The sequence below is a fragment of the Mixophyes fleayi genome, chromosome 4, assembly GCF_038048845.1.
Source record: "Mixophyes fleayi isolate aMixFle1 chromosome 4, aMixFle1.hap1, whole genome shotgun sequence".
Taxonomy (NCBI): Eukaryota; Metazoa; Chordata; class Amphibia; order Anura; family Limnodynastidae; genus Mixophyes; species Mixophyes fleayi.
The window spans coordinates 211,143,841-211,163,514 of record NC_134405.1 but is presented as its reverse complement, the minus strand read 5'-3'; the positions used below and the strand labels follow the sequence as shown (position 1 = coordinate 211,163,514).

General features: G+C 42.7%; 2 protein-coding genes across 4 annotated transcripts in view; one reads left to right on the top strand and one right to left on the bottom strand.

The window, feature by feature from the left end:
• Positions 1-19,674, top strand: part of SYCP3 (synaptonemal complex protein 3) — a 746,653-nt gene that overhangs the window by 556,844 nt on the left and 170,135 nt on the right. The gene's annotated exons all lie outside the window — the stretch shown is intronic.
• DRAM1 (DNA damage regulated autophagy modulator 1) overlaps positions 1-19,674 on the bottom strand; it is a 70,223-nt gene that overhangs the window by 38,683 nt on the left and 11,866 nt on the right. For 2 of the 3 annotated variants that reach the window (XM_075209270.1, XM_075209272.1), the window contains exon 2: positions 5,410-5,534. The gene's annotated coding sequence lies outside the window, so the exon portion shown is untranslated. Of the gene's footprint in view, positions 1-5,409; positions 5,767-19,674 lie in introns of those variants that run through there. The other variant, XM_075209271.1, reaches the window with a different exon arrangement.

Here is a 19,674-nt window from a genome sequence, read left to right as displayed (position 1 = left end):
TGGTCATCATCTGATTGCAGTAACATGCCCCACTGACACTGGAAGGGAACTGGCCGTTTTGTCCAAGGGCTGAATTGCTAGATCTTGTCCAGGTGGGTCTGCTTATTAGCTCCCCATATAGACACAGTTTTATTAATTCAATCAGTAATTACACTGCAGAATTACAGGGAAACAAAACCTTAATCCTCCAACATAAAAATACAATTTAATCTTTGGTAGAACATCAGAGTACACTTAGGGATATCTGAAGTGTTCTGACAAATACCACTGCTATCCCTGTTCTTAGTAGGAGATATGCTAAGAATGTAAATATTAGCTTGTACATGCTGAAGCTGGATACTACTCTTAGTCATCTCGTCTACTTGACCTCAGAATAAGGACAATCTGAATTTAATTATTTTAATTATTAATGTACATATCGGCCGTATACATAACAGCAACCAGTTTAAACACATACTGTAAACAATTAAAAAAACAAACAGATTTTTAATTAGGACTTGCGTTATATTTATTATCACTGCTTTATATGAAATGCTGGTTTTTGCACACTAAAATGGTTGTGTAATAAACAGAATGAATCTACCAGCGCTTTCCACAAAAAGTATAAAGCTGCCAAATGGAGAAAAAATAAAGAGGCGATCCCTAATCCTCTAGGAATAACTGAAATAAAGCATGTAAATATCCCCGCCGCCACATGTATCTAACTCAATGGTTCCCAAACTTTTGCAGTTCGCGGCACCCTTAGAGTCTTCAAATTTTTTCAAGGCACCCCTCCAAATTAATTACTGAGCAGTCCTGTTTTAGAAGTAGTTGGGTCAAAAAATTGTAATAAGTATTTAGGTCACGACAAAAATACTTATTTAGTTGTATGCAAAAATGCTCCTCTGCATCCAGAGACACTGCCCCCTCTGCATCCAGGGACACTGCCCCCTCTGCATCCAGGGACACTGCCCCCTCTGCATCCAGGCACTCTGCCCCCTCTGTCACGCTGTCCCCTCCTCTGCCCTCTGTCATGCTGTCCCCCCTCCTCAGCCCTCTCTCACGCTGCCCCCTCTGCCCTCTGTCACGCTGTCCCCTCTACCCTCTGTCACGCTGTCCCCTCTGCCCTCTGTCCCGCTGTCCCCCTCCTCTGTCACCCCTCCTCTGCCCTCTCTCACGCTGCCCCTCTGCCCTCTGTCACGCTGTCCCCCTCCTCTGCCCTCTGTCACGCTGTCCCCCTCCTCTGCCACGCTGTCCCCTCCTCTGCCAAGCTGTCCCCCTCCTCTACCCCCAGGCACGCTGCCCCGTCTGCAGCCCTGTCAAGCTGCCCCCTCTGCAGCCCTCCGCTGTCACACTGTCCCCCTCCGCTGCCACACTGTCCCCCTCCGCTGCCACACTGTCCCCCTCCGCTGCCACCATCCTTTTCACTCTGCCCCACGCCAGACATAAATAAAAGAGAATACAGAAACTTACCAATCAGCGCGGCGCCGGGACCCAGCAGCCTCCTCTCTCCCGCAGCTGTCACTGAATATAGACGTCAGTGACAGCTGCTGCGAGAGAGAGGAGGCTGCTGGGTCCCGACGCCGCGCTGATTGGTAAGTTTCTGTCTTCTCTTTTTTTTATGTCTGGCTCGCGGCACCCCAGTGACAGCTCCGCGGCACCCTTGGGAGCCGCGGCGCACACTTTGGGAACCGCCGATCTAACTCAAGTAATTATGTCAAGGGCAATAAAGGTTATGTAAATTAAATCAAATAAAAAGCATACACACATCATAAATCAATGAACTGATATAATAAACTGATAAATGCAACTTGGACGTAAGTTCCCTGTTTAAAAAAATTATGCAACATGAGCGTAATGTTGCCTGTAGTTGAATCCAAGTGTATATCAAACTACTGGGACACATACTTGTAAATTGAATTCAAATATTATTCCGTGTGGATCATCACTATTAGCCGTCATTTATATCTGACCTGTAGTGGGTGTAAAAGGTAAGGTTAAAAACAAGCATACTTACAACAAACACAGGACTTGTATCAGCTGTATATGTGATAAAATGGCCTTACTGTACATAGCCTAAGTTAGTCCACCCCCTTCCCTTCCAGGGTCCGCCTTTCAAGTCGCAAGCCAGTGATTGACAATATGAAATAGTGTTCAGCCCTCCAGTCGTCAAAGGGGCTGCACAGATGATGGTTCTGATAAGATTGTGAGCAGCTGACTGGGGGGGCTGCAGGTGAAGGCTTGGTGGGGATGTTTTCCACCGCTGTCATAGGCACTTGTGTCATTGAATTGCCTGCAATTGCGCTCATTGATGTAATGTCTGTTTCTGGATATGCACAGTGCGGAATCACACAGATATGCCACACAAACGGATGGATGTCTCAAAAAGAACAAGCCCAGGGTCTTCTGCTGCTAGTGGGAAGGCTAAATCTGTGTGCGCTTCAGCTTTGAGGCAAATTGTGTGCCTGTGACAAACATAGTGCTAGTGTATGACATGTTTGTGGGCAGGCAAACTGCAGAAAAACACATTTTCTAGGAAGAAACTGCTGTTAGCTTCTGTATGTGCTGCAGTGAATGCAGTTGGTCTTATTAAATGATCCATTGAGTATTGCCGAAAGCACATATCAAATCATAGGCAAACCGAGAGGGGAGGGGGGAGGGGGGTGCACTGTGCACTGTGTAATTGAGGTGGCTGGACCCTGCCCCCTTTTCAAACACGGTTCTGCTTGAAAAGGGAGAGCTGCGTGCACCTAACAGTAGTGAATGCAGTGAATGCAGCATTGCCCATGTATATTATGGGGATAGGGAGAGTTGGAGAGCAGCCAAGCACTGTCTAGAATTATAGTCGCGCCCCCATGCATGCTGGTCACGCCTACTGGCAGCGTGGTGTGGAAACCCTTCTCTACAAATCCTGCGTTTGCCCCTGCAAATATAAAGAGAAGGGTCTAGGAAAAAGGGCAAATGAGAGGTGAGCAGTAGCAGGGACCGGAGGTGGTCCGCTCTGGTCAATGTCAAGCCCGACACATATAAGATAATATAATAATGCCATGTGTATGACATGCTTTTGTTTCACAGCGTCAAAATATTTTTCATAAAAAAAAGTATTAATATTAATCTTGTCCCAGTGATAAACACAGCCCACCCCACCATCTCAGCATCATGATTATGGGCCATTGTGTCCTCTTAGGATATACAAGAAAGCTACATATTTACTGGCACTGTCATTTAAAATTTTCCTAAAAACATAAACCAATGTAAAAGGTTTTGAACGGGTAAAGTAATGCATAATATTTAAAAAAAATGGGGGTTTTTTTCTGGTTTTTTTCAAAGAACATAATAACTAGGGATGTGCACCGGCCACTTTTGGTGTCTCGTGTTTTGTGTTTTGGATTCGGATTTCCTTGAGGTTTTGGTTCGGATTTAAAGGTTTTGGATTCGGATTTATTTTGAAAAAAACATAAAAAGTGTTAAAATCAAGTTTTTTGGTTTATTTTCACTCCTACGCTATTATTAACCTCAATAACATTCAATAACAATCATTTACACTAATTCCCAGTCTATTCTGAACACCTCACAATATCGTTTTTAGTCCAAAACAGGCTCTACTGAGGCAAGATGTCGTCCTCATCCTCAACCTCTGATTCCTCTCCCCCTACAGTGTGTACTTCCTCCTCCTCACACATTATCAATTCGTCCCCGCTGGACTCCACAACCACAGGTCCCTCTGTACTATCTGGAGGGCAGTGCTGTACTTGATTGAGGAATTGATAATTCATTTTTATGAACATCATTTTTTCAACGTTCTGAGGAAGCAACCTCCTTCGCCGCTCACTGACCAGGTTCCCCGCTGCACTAAAAACTCTTTCCGAGTACACACTGGAGGGGGGACAACTCAGGTAAAATAGAACCAGTTTGTACAGGGGCTTCCAAACTGCCTTTTTTTCCTGCCAGTAACAATATGGACTGTCGGACATGTCTATTTGGATGGTGTCAGCAAAATAATTCTCCACCATTTTTTCTATTGTGACAGCATCCAATGCAGCAACAGTAGATATGTCTGCAATGATTGGCAGGTCCTTCAGTCCGGACCAGATGTTATCAGCATCCCCGCCAGCGGGTCTTTTAGGAAAACTGAGCTTTTTCCTCGCAGTATTATCCTCCAAATTTTTGTTTTCCATTATATGTAGCACAAGAGAGCGTACCCCTAAGCCACACACACTCGGCAAAGCCTTTAAAAATGATATGCGGCACAGGAGAGTACCACTGGACTTATACTGCTGAATCAGTGAACTTTGTAATATTGCAGTACCACTGGACTTATACTGCTGAATCAGTGAACTTTGTAATATTGCAGTACCAATGGACTTATACTGCAGGATTGTTTTTGGATATTTTTTTTTAATTTCTTTTTTTTTATAATTATTTTTTTTATAACTTTTTTTAAAATTTTTTATAACTTGGGAATAATGGGGAAATAACAATGCCCTTAGAAGGACAGAGCACAGGACACAGCACCACTGGACTGAACAGGACACATCACAGGACCCAGCAGCACCACTGAACTCAGAAGGACAGAGCACAGGACACAGCACCACTGGACTGAACAGGACACAGCACAGGACCCAGCAGCACCACTGAACTCAGAAGGACAGAGCACAGGACACAGCACCACTGGACTGAGCACAGCACAGCACAGCACAGCACAGGATATAGCAGGGCAGAGGACCACCTAACACAACCTCCCTCTACCCTGATCAATGCCTGAGTGAAGATGGCAGCGGCCAGCGGGGAATTTATAGAATCCGAGTATCGCGAGATCCGACAACGGGATTATGACTCGGAGCCTCGCTTTCAGTTTTGCAATTGGCGGGAATACCCGGATCTGTCTCGGATCCGGCTCGGATCGGCAAGGTTCGGGTGGGCTCGGATTTCAGATATCCGAGCCCGCTCATCCCTAATAATAACTGTATGTGTCTCAAGAGGCTAAGCTGGATTCTGCAGAAACAACACCAGTGCCAGACAACGAAGACGATACAAAATTTATTCTGCAATGTTAAGATTACTTCTCAGAGCAAGGTGAAACTGCACCACAGATCCATCCTGACATTGCGTAACCAAACCCAGCGGAACCAGCAAATGTTCCCAATTTGCCAAGTTCTATTGAGCACTTTAGGGAAGTACATAACAATTTGCTTTCATTCAACTAGGATTTAATGAGGTGAATCATAAAACAGCTCATTAAAGTGAGGAAATATTTGCATTACATCCATCAGACACAGCTGCGCATGTGTACTACTTTTGGACATATTGATACCAGCTTTGTGTACATAAGAACTGCAATCAATTGTCTTAGTGGGGCAGTAAGAGAACTCTCTGGCAATCTTGATTTGGCCTGTGGCCAAATGCACCATCTACTTGTGGCCCACTTACCTGTAGCATCATCCAGAGACGAGAGCAGCCAACAACATCAATGCCACCTACTGCACAATGTTCTAGTATGCGTACCAGGGGGAAGACTGCCATCAACCTGCCATTTCCAAGATCCAGGGCCCCATCTAAAAATATTTAGAATTGCAATTGGTTAATGATATTGTTGTAAACGATCTTTTTAAGATACATTACACAATATATTAAAGGTTTACGTTCACATTCAAACAGTCTATTCTTACAGGTCTTGGTACAGTTAATATTTATACTGTCAAATTTATGCCAACTGGTATTACCACTTGTGCTTAAAGTTCACATGATAACTAGTGTAATTATGGTTATCATCATTATCTGTATTTTATTTATTGTTTTTTAACATCTCTTTATTTTATTTACATTTATATACGCAGTACATTAAATAAAAAAAAATATGTTCACAGCAATACTTTATATGTAAAATATATAAAGTGTCTCAACAATCACATATATAGACATAATAAAATAAATACATACACACACACTATACCAGATACACATAGATATGCAGTGTTACCCTAGCGTGGGCTTATTTTGTGCCTGGTTTTGTCTCAAAATATTGCCTTATGCTGTCTTAGCAGTTGTTTATCAAGCCTATTTAAAGCTCATTTGGGTTTGGCGCACAAGCCAGTCCTTGCTAGATGTAAGCCCCTAAACCTGGAAGGTGAGTGCTTCTGATTTTACCTGCATTTTAATGGCATTTAAAGCATATAGGTCAGTGTAGAACCTGTCTTGACGCTGGGATGCAAGCTTAAATGTTTTGATGAAAATATGAACCAATACCCCCTGTTTTCATTATGCTGGATACACATAGATATACAGTGTTAAGGATAAGTGTTGACAACAATTATCTCATATATATATATATATATATATATATATATATATATATATATATATATATATATATATATATACACACATATACATACACACACGATCACATAATATATATATATATATATATATATATTATGTGAACGTGTGTGTATATATGTGTATATATGTGTATATATATCTATATATTTATATATATCGAATATATATAAGCCTAGTGGCGTGTGTTAGTGTGTGTGTGTGTGGGAAAAACTATTTTCTCAGAAAGGGCTCATCCAATTGACCTGAAATTTGGTATACTGACATTTCACAAAAAAATTATAATAGTGAAGTCAGTTAACTTCCATCATCCCCCCTTCCCCCTGTGGGAGGGGTAGTAAAGGCTAAATTTACCAGTTGAGGGCTCAAACTCTTGACGGTGTGGGTATTTATTTACCAGAGCCTGTGTTTGGTCATAGACAATTGTATGTCGCATTTTCACGAGTACGGAGAAGCAGTGATGTGAAACTGCAGGTTATGAATACTGCCCTTCAAGGAAGACTGATTGAGCACAGCGATAAGGTGTTTAGCAGAAACGTTGTGTATCGAAAGGTTTTAGAACAGTAAGACGATGGAGATTAAGGATGTGGCGATGAAGATGAAGGATGAGGTGATGGAGAAGAATGATGAGGTGGTGACATGTGGACAAAACCACGTTAAAAAAGGGCGCTTACGTCGGGAAGTAACGCTCTTCCCCTAAGGAGGCCTGGCCTAGCCCCAAATGCATGACAAAAACCTTTTTAACACCTTAAGTAGCTTGATTTGACTAGAATGCATGAGTATCATGCACGGGTTAACATTATATAATATATATATATATATATATATATATATATATATATATATATATATATATATATATAAAAATTTTAGTATGAGAGATATAGAGATAAGTAGAGAAGAGTCGGGGGTGGGTTTCACTGTAATGAAACATAGCTCAGGAGCTGCCTGGAACTGAGGTACTGTGGTAAGTGTACCATATTTTGTAACCGTTACTATAATTGTAGTGTATTTCACAGCAGATGATATATGTATTAGTTTGTCCAGTGACTTTTCAATGGCCGGGATGGGGGTGCAGAAAAACAGGATAATAAGTGAAAGCCTCAGAGCTCATAACATTCTCTATAAGAGAATTTATTTTACTCCAATAACTAGTGATACTGGGACAGGATCACCAGTCATCTTCTAAGCTACCTATTTGGCCACATTCTCTCCAGCACAATTTAGAAATGCCTGGGTACATTTTATGTGGTTGTTTAGGGACTAAATACCATTTGGTGAGAACTTTGTATGAATTCTCTTTAATGTCTACACTAACTGAGCACATTCTGGTGTGAATCCTGTCCCATGTGTGACACCATCATGGGAACAGGTACCATCTCCAGGTTGAGATGGCAACGAACAGCAGCAGTAAACCACAAAAGACCAGAGGTTTCAGGTTAAAAGCCACAGCTAGTTTATTCACCAGCTTGCAAACAAAACAAAAACAAAATCCTAGCCATCTGGCTACTAGCTAATACATTTTAGTGACACCCTCTTTCAGGTGTGGGATCTTGTTTCCAAACACACACTCAAAATATATTGTTGCTTACCACAGCAGAGTGTCTCAGGAGGCAACTCACCTCCTCCCCAGGTCTGGAAGCCTGGGACACATACCTCTTTCATTTAGCCTCCTTCCAATGACTCTGTCACATATCCCCCTTTGTTTCAACCTACTGGTGTAACACTTGTAACCCTAAATGCTACTCTAATTTTTCCCAAAAATGTTTTAGCTTTATGCTGCAAACTGAGTGTGAGGGTATTGGTTACAGATCCTTTCCAATCCAAAGGAACAACAGTTAGTGGGAAAACTGGGGTAGTTTTCAGCAGACTTACACAGAGGCCTGGAAACATGGCATTAACACTCAGGGAAGGGTGACCACCAATCAAAGACATCTTTTCTAACCCCTGGCCAGAAAAACTTCTGTAAAATTGTATCTAAGGTTTTTCCTACTCCCTGAAGCTTGGCAGTTGTGGAACCATGTGCCCAGTCCAACACTTCTCTTCTATATAGCTTAGGAACTACCCACCGCTCCAAAATGTCTTTTTAAATAACTGACACAATAAGCTCTGGGTTAGTGCCAGGTGGAGGTATTACAATCTATTAGCAGGTTCTACGGGCTTCCCATTAATAATTCTCACAATTTCTCTGGCCCTTACCAGGGTGGGATGTTTTAACTGCTTTAAGGCAAAAACATTTTTCCTTACTTTAACCCCGGCACACAGTCAACAGATTCAACCATATTTCCCCATTCAATAGGAGGTACAAAATCCTGTACTCTACTGCTGCCCTTGTCATTTCCTGACTCACCAACCACATTGGATAGAGGGAACACATTTGACTTGGGGAACACTCCTGCTACCACTGTATCAGTAATATTATCACACGGGGCTGGTCTATTTATTTTTGCAACCAACTAGCTTCCAGAAGTGAGAAAAGTCTCTCCCCAATATTGTGTCAAATTTCAAACCAGGAACTAGTCCCACAGTGACTACCCCAAAACCATACTGTGTTTTTATGTTTACTTCTGTGGTAACAGAATGGCGTGTATTCCCGTGTATGCAGGTTACCCCAACATTTTTCTTTTGACATTTTAAGGGGCTCACTAACTCTGCTTTCACAAGGGAAATCGTACTGCCAGAATCTAGCAGAGCCTTTACCTTTATACCCTCTACGGTGACCACACATCAGTTTGTCAGCCTTTTTGTCTGCGTTACAGGCTATCTGGGCATACAAAGACCTTCTATGAGGTACATAAACATTATTACTTTGCATAGATTCAAAGGTACGTGAACAGTTAGCAGCAATATGGCCTAAGCCACCACATCTAAAACAGGTAATCACATTTCTGTCATATCTCTTATGAGGCCAGAATCTTCTTGGCATAACTGGCCAATCTCCAGGTTCTGAGCCTACAGTCTCTGTACATTTCAGTTCATTTCACCGCCCAGCATCCTTTTCCCCTGGAACAGTCTTACCAGAATCCACTGGAGATCGCCGTTTCCAAACTAGAGGCTGGCGGGGTGTATTCTTCATTTATTTTGTTGCTACATACTTGGTCTGTACCACTTTCAAAGGAGCCATAGACGAGGACAGGAACTCAGCTTCCTGACATGGTTGACTTTGCAACTCCTTTATCTGTTGCAGAGGCAAGTCTGTAGTGATCGCAGTCTGCGGTACCTTTTGAAGCATATTATTAATTTCCTGAGTTCTTGTAGCTTGAGGCTCAGGTAAAATCTAGGATAATACTAGATCACTTGGAAATATGTAGTTCCTCCTGCGCTCCTTAAGGTTCGGGGAAGGGAAAGGGAATGCAGCCTCAATACCCTGGGAAATACCTACTAGATTCCCACAAATAACAATAAAACAGAAAATGGGATGAGGCGCAATAGGGACGAGTAGAAAAAAAGAGAATATTCAATATCAAACAATGCCTAAATGCAAAGGTAACATGTGTTGATGTTTCATACAAAATGACACAAAATAGAACAAAATAAAATCAAATGATCATATTCACGGTATAATACTCATGAGTCCTAATGTCCAAAACTTGACAACGTCTCAAACGGATTCGTCACTTGACTGCTTTTCTTTTCTTGAAACCCAAGTGGAAGGTGTCTCAAAGCTGTAGGCACACCTCTCCCAGTTATCCTTAACAGTTTGTATTCTGCTGACATTGTTTTGAATAGATTTAGTAGCGTACTGTAGTTCTTTTTGAACTGTGGACAACTCTGCTAGAATTTTTGGGGTTTGCGCCCGTTGACCTTTATCTTCATTTCCTTTTCCACTTATTGACTCTTTTGGTCTGCCAGTGCAGATATCTCTATTTCAGTCTGGACATGGGACTCTCTTAACTCTTGTACTTCTGTTTGAGAAGCTCGCTCTTCCATTGTGCTGTCTGAGCTAGGAGGGTTTCGGCAACCAGCTTATCATGCTGAGACTTTAATTCTTCATATTGAGTCTTATATTGCTTTCCAACATTTTCAACCTGTGATATGATCTTAATTTTCTCTTGTACATCTGTGACTTTGGCATCAAATTCTTTCTGCAGATTTTCCTTTTCATTCCTCAATTTTACTGCTTCTTCTTTTGCACTTTGACATTGACCTTGATTTGTATTCTGGACTGCATTTACCCTTGCAATATCAGTTTTCAACTTTCCATTCTCTTCATTGAGCTGCTGTATTTGGGCCCTCCCACTTTTTACACCTTCCTCAAGCAACTCCTTTTCCGCCAGCAATGTTTCTCTTTTTTTTTTTACCGAGTTTGGAGTTAGATTCTTGCAACAGTAACATATTTGCTTTAAACTTCTGTATCTTAGCTTGAAGTTGCGTCATTTCACAGTCCACTTTTTCTTTATGCTGGGCTACTGTCTTTGCAGTTACCAGAGCTTTCCCCCGCTCTGTTTTCAGATTATCTTGTAGCTCATTTATTTCTCTCCCCTTTTGCTCCATATGCTGCTGGTATTTTAAACATTTTACTTGCGTGGTTTCAAACCTTGTTTTAGCAATTTCTTTTTCTTGTTTCAGAGACTTTTCTTTCGCTTTAATAGACCTCATTTTTACGGCGGGTTTCAAGGTCTTGTTGCTGTTCCCTCCGGGAGTCCTGTAGTTGCGTCAAGGAATACTCCAAGTCTAACTGTTGTTGTCCGAGTGCTACCTGCTGTTGCCTCTGGGTCTCCTCCAGAACCATGGCATCCTGTAACCGTTGTTGACTTAGGGCGGATTGCTGGACCATAGCAGCTTGTAGAAAGTCTTTAAGCATGTTCTCCTTTTCAGGGCACTGCATCACAGCCTTTTCCCAGAGTCCAAACAAGTGTGCTTCCTGCCCGTTATCAGATATAGCTGCAGTGTCTTGTAACAGTGGTTGCCTAACGGCTGTCTGCTGGGCCGTAACAGCTTGTAGTAAGTCTTTATCAGAAACATCCTCCTCTTTTAACCTAGAACAATGATAAGGGTCATAACCTACCGCTACACAAACGTGCTCCAAGATCTGATCTTTGTCTCTCTCCATATCGACACTTTGACACCCTATATGCACTCTTTCTGGTTTGACCCAGTAGGCTTCTGCTTTTTCTTGCCCATTGTAGCTTCAGACACAGCCAATTTTATCTTTATGTGGACAAAGCACTTTCTTTATAGAAGGAGCACCTCACTTGACTTAAGATGTGTGGCACTACAACACCCAGCATATGTCTCAAACTTTTCCTTTGCAGGGCAAAAAGTTTTTTTTCTCTCTCTCTTTAAACTACTGCTCAGTAGTTTTGCAAACACATTTGCATGCTTCTGTTGTTTCAACACAGAAACATCCACTTTATACTGACAATAAGTTCTCAAACTTTTCTTCTTTAAAGTCTCTTGCTCTTTGCTTATGCACAGAACCAGGCCACACCCAACTTGTGCTTTGCAGAAATACACATTTCCTAGACTTCAGCAACATATATTTGTGTTTTCTGCTTAGTCTTGAACACACCTGCTTTAGAGCAATTACCAGACTCAGTCCATGAAAACACTTGATTTCTTTGCCTTTAATATGTCTCTTACTGGTCTTTGCATACACTTTAATTTTTCCAACACAAATAGCCAGTTTTCACTGACAGCATTTAACTCCTCTCAAATCATCATATATGCAGCAAATCTGTTTAAACAGTATTTCACAGTAGGATTTATTACTCACATCCACGTGGTTCTGTTTCCCACTGTTGCTGTGCACAAACATTACAATTTTTAGCTGCTTTTATCCACATGACAAGACATGCACGTATTGCTCCACGGTGTCTGTCTCTTTTAAACTTTCCAATCACACACAAAGAGCCGGTTTCTGCAAGTATCTCCAAGACTGCTGCTAGATCTTTGCAAGCCAATTCTCCATCATATGTGACACCATCAGGGGAGTAGATACCATCTCCTTGGGGAAGATGGCAACGAACAGCAGCAGTAAACCACAAAAGACCAGAGGTTTCATGTTAAAAGCCACAGCTAGTTTATTCACCAGCTTGCTAACAAAACAAAACAAACAAAATCCTAGCCATCTGGCTACTAGCTAATACATTTTAGTGACACCCTCTCTCAGGTGTTGGACCTTGTGTCCAAACACACACTCAACATATATTGTTGCTCACCACAGCAGAGTCTCTCAGGAGGCAACTCACCTCCTCCTCCTCTGAGACAATCATTGCATATTCTAGCTGCCTTTTCACAGGGACCTCACAGGTGCATTTCTTGATCAGTCCGTTTAGAGACTGGCAGGCCAGAAGACCTGGACTGGGCCTTATGTATGTAGCCCACCCTTCTCTTTCTCCATACATAACACCAGGGATCCTTACCATGTTTTGTTAGTGCAGGGAAATACCCTGTGGGAAGCTTTACCCACACATCTACACATTCTCTCTGGTGTTTTTTAACGTACACAATGCTGGAAACCTGGGACACATACTTCTTTCATTTAGCCTCCTTCCAGTGACTCTGTCACACATGTTTCTTTTCCAAGAAACATCCCCTAGGTCCGCATCCCATTCCAATCCATGGGTGTCAGGTACTGATTATTGTGGTTAGAGCACTGAGTGGTAAAAGAAGCAAAAAGGCATCTCTGCAGATGGAGTTGTATGTGTCTGTGCTTTCAAACTGGGAGAGCCGTGACAGGACGACTTTAAGTGAGGATTGGACAAAATGTTGTATTTGAAAATTTAGTAATTTTTTTACTGGATACGTGAAATTTTTCTTGTATTTCTGCAAGAGTTTGTGGTGGAAATGTGTGGTGGAAGTGTGTGATCCCCGCAGTCTTCCAATCAAAGGCCATAGAGATATTTGCCATGGAGGGAAAAGAGGGTTGGGGACAAACAGGGAAGGGTGACTAGACAGGCACATTCTATCGCAACTCTAGTGGATGTATGTGCCTAAATATATTTGTGTTGTGCAAGAGTCTGTGGATTCCACAGAGGTGGCATTACCCAGGATTAATACCCATATCCCGAGTCTTGGCTTAGTGGTTAGCACTTCTGCCTCACAGCACTGGGGTCATAAGTTCAATTTCCGACCATGGCCTTATCTGTGAGGAGTTTGTATGTTCGCCCTGTGTTTGTGTGGGTTTCCTCCAGGTGCTCTGGTTTCCTCCCACACTCCAAAAACATATTGGTAGGTTAATTGGCTGCTAGCAAAATTGACCCTAGTCTCTCTCTCGGTCTCTGTGTTTGTGTGTATATTAGGGAATTTAGACTGTAAGCTCCAATGGGGCAGGGACTGATGTGAATGAGTTCTCTGTATAGCGCTGTGGAATCAGGGACACTATATAAATAAATGGTGATGATGATGATGATGAAATAATAAATTACAAATAAAAAAAGATTTAAAACAAAAAAGGCAAATATCTATATAATACATTTTGTTATATATTACGATTGAAAGTGCATAAGCAGCCTAGCGGTTGATCCAAAGTCCCCTTTACATTATGCCCATTGACAACCATTCACGATACATATAAAATAAATAGCAACACAGGAAACAACACAGGAGAGTTGCTTGGCTGAGAAAGGTCACATACTTATTGAATTAACCTAAATCAGTGGTGACGAAAGAAAGCATAGGTCAATCAGCTACCACCTATTACTAACACCCAAATGGAGCCACCGCACGCTCCTTACACCTCTAGGTTATGAAGGGTGGGACCGCTCTGATTTCCCTGCACGTAGCGCACTACTGCCAAATGAGGCGTCCCCAGACGCAAATACATTAAATTGGTAGAATCTCTTGAAGGTATGGACCGAGGACCAGGTGGCTGCTCTGCATAGTTGGCCCGCTGAGGCCCCATTCCGTGCCGCTCAAGACGCCCCAACCGAACGGGTAGAATGGGAAACAATATGCTTCGGCACAGGAAGATTAATACGGACATAAGCCTCCCTAATTGTCAGGGTAAGCCATCTGGCAATAGTTTGCTTAGATGCTGGCCATCCTCGCCTAGAAAAGTCAAATAACACAAATAGAGAATCTGTCTTACGTATCTTTGCAGATCTCTTAACATATATGCCCTAACCACGTCCAAACATTTATTTGCTTTCGTTCCTGAAGTCTGAGGCTCCTCTCTGAACACCGAAACTACTATTTCCTGATTGATATGGAAACCCGAGACCACCTTAGGGAGAAAGGACGGAATAGTCCTTAAAACTGCTCTGTCCTCATGAAAGACCAGATAAGGTTTTTTGCAAGAAAGAGCTCCCAGCTCGGAGACCCTCCTAGCTGAGGCAATAGCAAGCAGGAAGACTGTCTTCCAGGTCAAGAACCGCAACTCTACGGAGAGTAGCGGTTTAAAAGGAGGCTCTTGCAACATGCTAAGGACCAAATTAAGATCCCAAGGATCCGTAGGATGTACGTAGGGCGGCTGGATGTGAAGTACTCCCTGCAAGAAAGTCTTAACATTCGGAATCTCCGTCAGCGCCTGTGAAAATACACTGACAATGCTGACACTTGAACCTTTAAGGTTCCCAGCTTAAGACCCGCCTCCAAACCACACTGTAAGAAGGCGAGAAATCTAGCCAGACCAAAGGATTTTGAATTGTAAGATTTCTTCTTACACCACTTTCTATATACATGCCAGATGCGGTGATAGATCCTGGCCAAAACTGGTTTTCTGGCATTCAGGAGAGTGCCTATTACACCCACCGAGAACCCTCTCGCTCTCCACAGACTGGATTCAAAAGCCATGCCATTAAATTCAGCCGGTTCAGATTTTGATGCAAGAACGGTCCCTGGGTCAGCAGATCTCTTCGAAGGGGCAACCGAACACCTTGACCTACTGCCACCAGAAGAATCTCCGGAAACCATGCGCTTCATGGCCAGGCTGGAGCCACTAGAATGACTGGTCGGTCCCCCTGCCTGACCCTCCGAAGGACCCTGGGAATCATTGATATAGGGGGAAACAGGTAACCTAACCTGAAGTCCCGAAGCATTGTTAGGACGTCCACTGCCACTGCCAGTGGATCTCTTGTTCTTGCGCAGAACTCTGAGACTTTCCTGTTGACTCTTGATGCCATCAGGTCTCAATCCGGGAGTCCCCATTTGTCTACTAGCAACTGGAACACCTCCGGATGCAAAGCCCACTCCCCTGATAGAACTCTGTGCCGACTTAGATAGATAGTACGTTCTGTCTCCCTGGGATGAATACTGCTGACAGTGCCGGGACGTTTCTTTCTGCCCAGGCAAAAATTTGAAACGTGACCTTCATCGCTCCTGCACTCCTGGTGCCTCCTTGCTTGTTTATGTATGACACTGCCGTGGCATTGTCGGAATGGATGCGAACCGGTCTTCCCTGCAGAAGACTCTGAGCTCTCTGTAGTGCCTTCAAGATGGCCATGAGCTCCAGCACATTTATGGACAGACCCAACTATCTTTCTGACCACAGACCCTGTATCCTCAGGTGGAGGACCACTGCCCCTCAACCACTCAGACTGGTGTCTGTGGATACCAGGATCCAGGCCCACAGGGCAAAGTACCTGCCTTCTGTTAAGTTGACCTCCAACAACCACCCTCTGAGGGACCTTCTCGTCTCTAGAGATAACCTCATCCACTGGTACTCCAAACAAAGGAAGGATCCTGACCATTTCCTCAGAATGTCCCACTGAAGACATCTGGAGTGGATCCTTCCGTATGGCAGCGTCTCAAAAGATGCCACCATCTTTCCTAGCAGCTTCATGCATATGAGTACTGACAGCCTCCTGTGTGACATAACCCTGTTTGTCCACTCCATCAAGGACCTCATCTTGTCCTGTGGAAGAAACACTCTGCTGCGTGCAGTGTCCATTATTAGTCCCAAGAAAATCATTCTCTGACAAGGGATCATTTCTGACTTTGTTACATTCAAGAGCCAGCCGTGCTGTTCCAGCACCCTCACCGTAAGGCGAAGATGTTGTTCCAACAACTGTGCTGTTGAAGCCTTGACTAACAGATCGTCCAGATAAGGCACTAACTGCACCCCCATGGAGTGAAGAAGTGCCGCCATAACTGCCATAATTTTTGAAAACACCCTTGGGGCTGTGGCCAGCCCGAATGGAAGAGCTCTGAACTGATAGTGAGCTGTGCCTATCGTGAACCTGAGAAGAGGCTGATGCCCCTCCCAGATCAGAACGTGGAGATAGGCATCCCTGATGTCTATTGATGCCATGAGTTGGCCTGCCTCCAGGCCATTTATGACCGATCTCAGGGATTCCATCCGGAAGGAATCTATTCTCAGATGAAGATTTAGCTGCTTGAGGTTCAGCATCGGTCTGAACGAACCATCTGTTTTTTTTTACCAAGAGGTTTGAATAAAACCCCTTCCCTCTCTGGTGCTCCGGAACCTGTATAATAACCTTCTTTAAAAGAAGCAAATCGACAGCAGCGAGCATTGCCTGTCTTTTCTCAGGACAGCGGGGTAAACTGGTTACAAAAAACCTGTGAGGAGCTGGCCCCATCAATTCTATCATGGAACCGCTTCTCATGATTCCCTGATCCCACCAGTCCGCAGAGGACTCTGTCCACTGCTGGGCGAACCCAAGCAGCCGCCCTCCCACCCCACCCTCTGTAACCAGAGGAGGGTGGTAGTCATGCTGCTGGTCTATCCGGCAGCTTGGCGGAAGAGGACCTTCCTGCTGCGGAGGCAAAATATGACCTTCCTCTACGGGACTGTCTCCTGCCTCCCACGGCCCTTGAACTGACAGTCTGGCCTCTGCCAGACCGGCCCCGCGAAAGGGCTGCCTGAAAGAACTAAACCTAGGAACCCTAGGTCTAGGAGTATTCACAGGCAAGGACGTATTCCTACCCCCTGAAGCCTGTGAAATCCAGGAGTCCAACTCTGGACCAAATAGCATCCCACCCGTATAGGTGCCACACTCCTCCCTTCCCTACTCAACCCCATGGTTAAGCAGTGTCCCCCAGATGGATGAAAGAGAAATAGTAATTCACAAAATGAAGTGTTAACTCTGCAGTGTTTCATGCAACAAGTTTATTTATATAACAGGAAAGGCTTTCTTTTTCCCTTACATTCAAGCACAATTGACTGAACAAAATGGCTGCTTTCCACTGAAGGCTGCTGATAAGCAAAATGTCGAACAGTATTGTTAATACACTCTGTGGTTTGATGCTCACTGGGATTTGTAATGTCACTAGCCAACCTCTCTCTCCTTCAGCATAAGCTTCCCAGTGAAAATGCTAATCTATGTGGCAGCCTTTTCTACTATAAGTACATTTACTGTTCATCCTCAACTGATTCCACTTACTCTTAGTAGCCTCACAGCAATCTATGTCTCCAGGTCTTGTAAGCCGGGTGTAGAACGCTTTAACAACACAGACTAACCCAACAGTGAGTTGAACGACGTGGGAAATCCAAACACTCATAGCCCGACATGGAACAAACTTCGACTTAGCATTACACAAATGCACTGATTTCACAACCAAATATCATCCCGACTGTTGTAAACGACGTCAATTAAAAAGGCGACTGATATTGAAGTGGCAATGCACGGACCCAGCTTGTAACGATAAGGTTAACCACAACCTTAACCCCTAATCAATAACCCTAACCTTAATCTCTGCAAAATAATACTTATATTAGATAAATGACAGCTGGGTCCATGCATCGGCGCTGGGTCCGTGCATTGGTGCTTTAAGAGGAATCGCGTTTTGAATTGACGTAATTTACAACAGTCGACAACAAATCCGGTCATGAAATGATTGCATCTGTGTAATGGTAAGTCGATTTTTGTTTAATGTCGGGGTATGGGTGTTCGGATTTCCCACGTCGTTGTAGTCACTGTCGGGGTAGTCAGTATCGTGAAACCGACTACCACCCTGTAAGCCCTTACTCAAATTCTTTACTCGTATTTTTCCATATACTCATATACATGCTGACTCCCTCTCAGTACATGCCTCTTCAGTTCTTACCAGGAGGTAATTCACTCACTTCTCCAATAAATCTATCTTCTAGCTGATCAGTGTTCACACACACTCTGTCACTGTTCTGCCCCATAGATTACACCTGTCACCGCTCTCTTACTGGAAAAAACTTTTCAACACATTTTGCCATGCCCCCTCCTTACGGAATTTTCTTTGGGAGTCTAGGAGGTGTAGTTCTTTTCATATGCAGCCACGTTGGGACTGGGCTGTGTGGCACGATCAAACTTTTTTTACTTATTGAGAAATACTAGGCCTCATTTCCCTTTCCTCTAAAACTGATAACTTACTTTCAGTGAACTTTTGTTCTCCCAACAAGAAGAGAATGAGAACAACTTATGTTTCTTGTTAGATCTCAGCCCTCTACAGACTCCATCACCACTCAACTGAGACGTTGTACTTCAGTCATTTACACAACAGCAAGACATCGGTAAGACAGATAGATGGCCTTTACACCCAAAAGATGAGGACATAAATGGACCCTAAAAGTTGAGAGGAACATGCCACACAGGGCACATCACAATTTTTAGCTTAGTGTATAAGCTCTTTTATAGCCATGATAGACTAAATGATCATAATATAAACACATGACCAATTATTTTATACGTATCAAACATGAAATCTATTAAAAACATAGCAGTTTTAATGCCAGGGAAAACTGTTTTATTTGCGTTTTGTATTATATAGTGTTTAAAAAAAAATAACATTTATAGGTAACGTCTTTTAAATGAATGGCCATTTTTTTCTATTCATGCCATTGTTTTTTACACCATTCCTGCCTTGTATATTTCTAATTTTGCAAAAAATCCTTTCCTTTTTCTACCACCTAGTGGCCTTTTAAATGTATTGAATTTTCTTTTTTCAATTTATATTTATTAATTTATTACGACAGTGAGATAAAAAATAGAATGTCAAAATTGAACAAAGTATAGAATACAAATACAGTCAATAATGTAACACATAACAAGTAAAATTATGTTCCAATAGTAACAAATTAAGAAGACTTTAGATTAATTCAAACAGCCAAATAAGGGTGTGTAGCTTTGTGAGACTGTATTTTTTTTATTATTTTTTAGACTAAATAACAGGGAAAGAATAAGGGAAGGATTCATCAGAACCTTATTCTTTTACAGCCTGACAAGGGTGAGTTATTGCAACTAAACCAAGGGTTCCACACGGTATCGACAATAGGTACCATATTTGCTAGCAGACTAGAAATACATTCCATTGAAGAAATGGACCATATATAATTTGTTACTTCATTCTGAGGATGAATATCCTGATTTTTCCAGTTCTAAATGTTGGCTAATAGTTTTAATGGATTTAATTTGTTTAAATCCAAGTAATCATTATCCAGAAAAGCTCTCTATACATATTGTTATGATCTGCCTTGTGTCT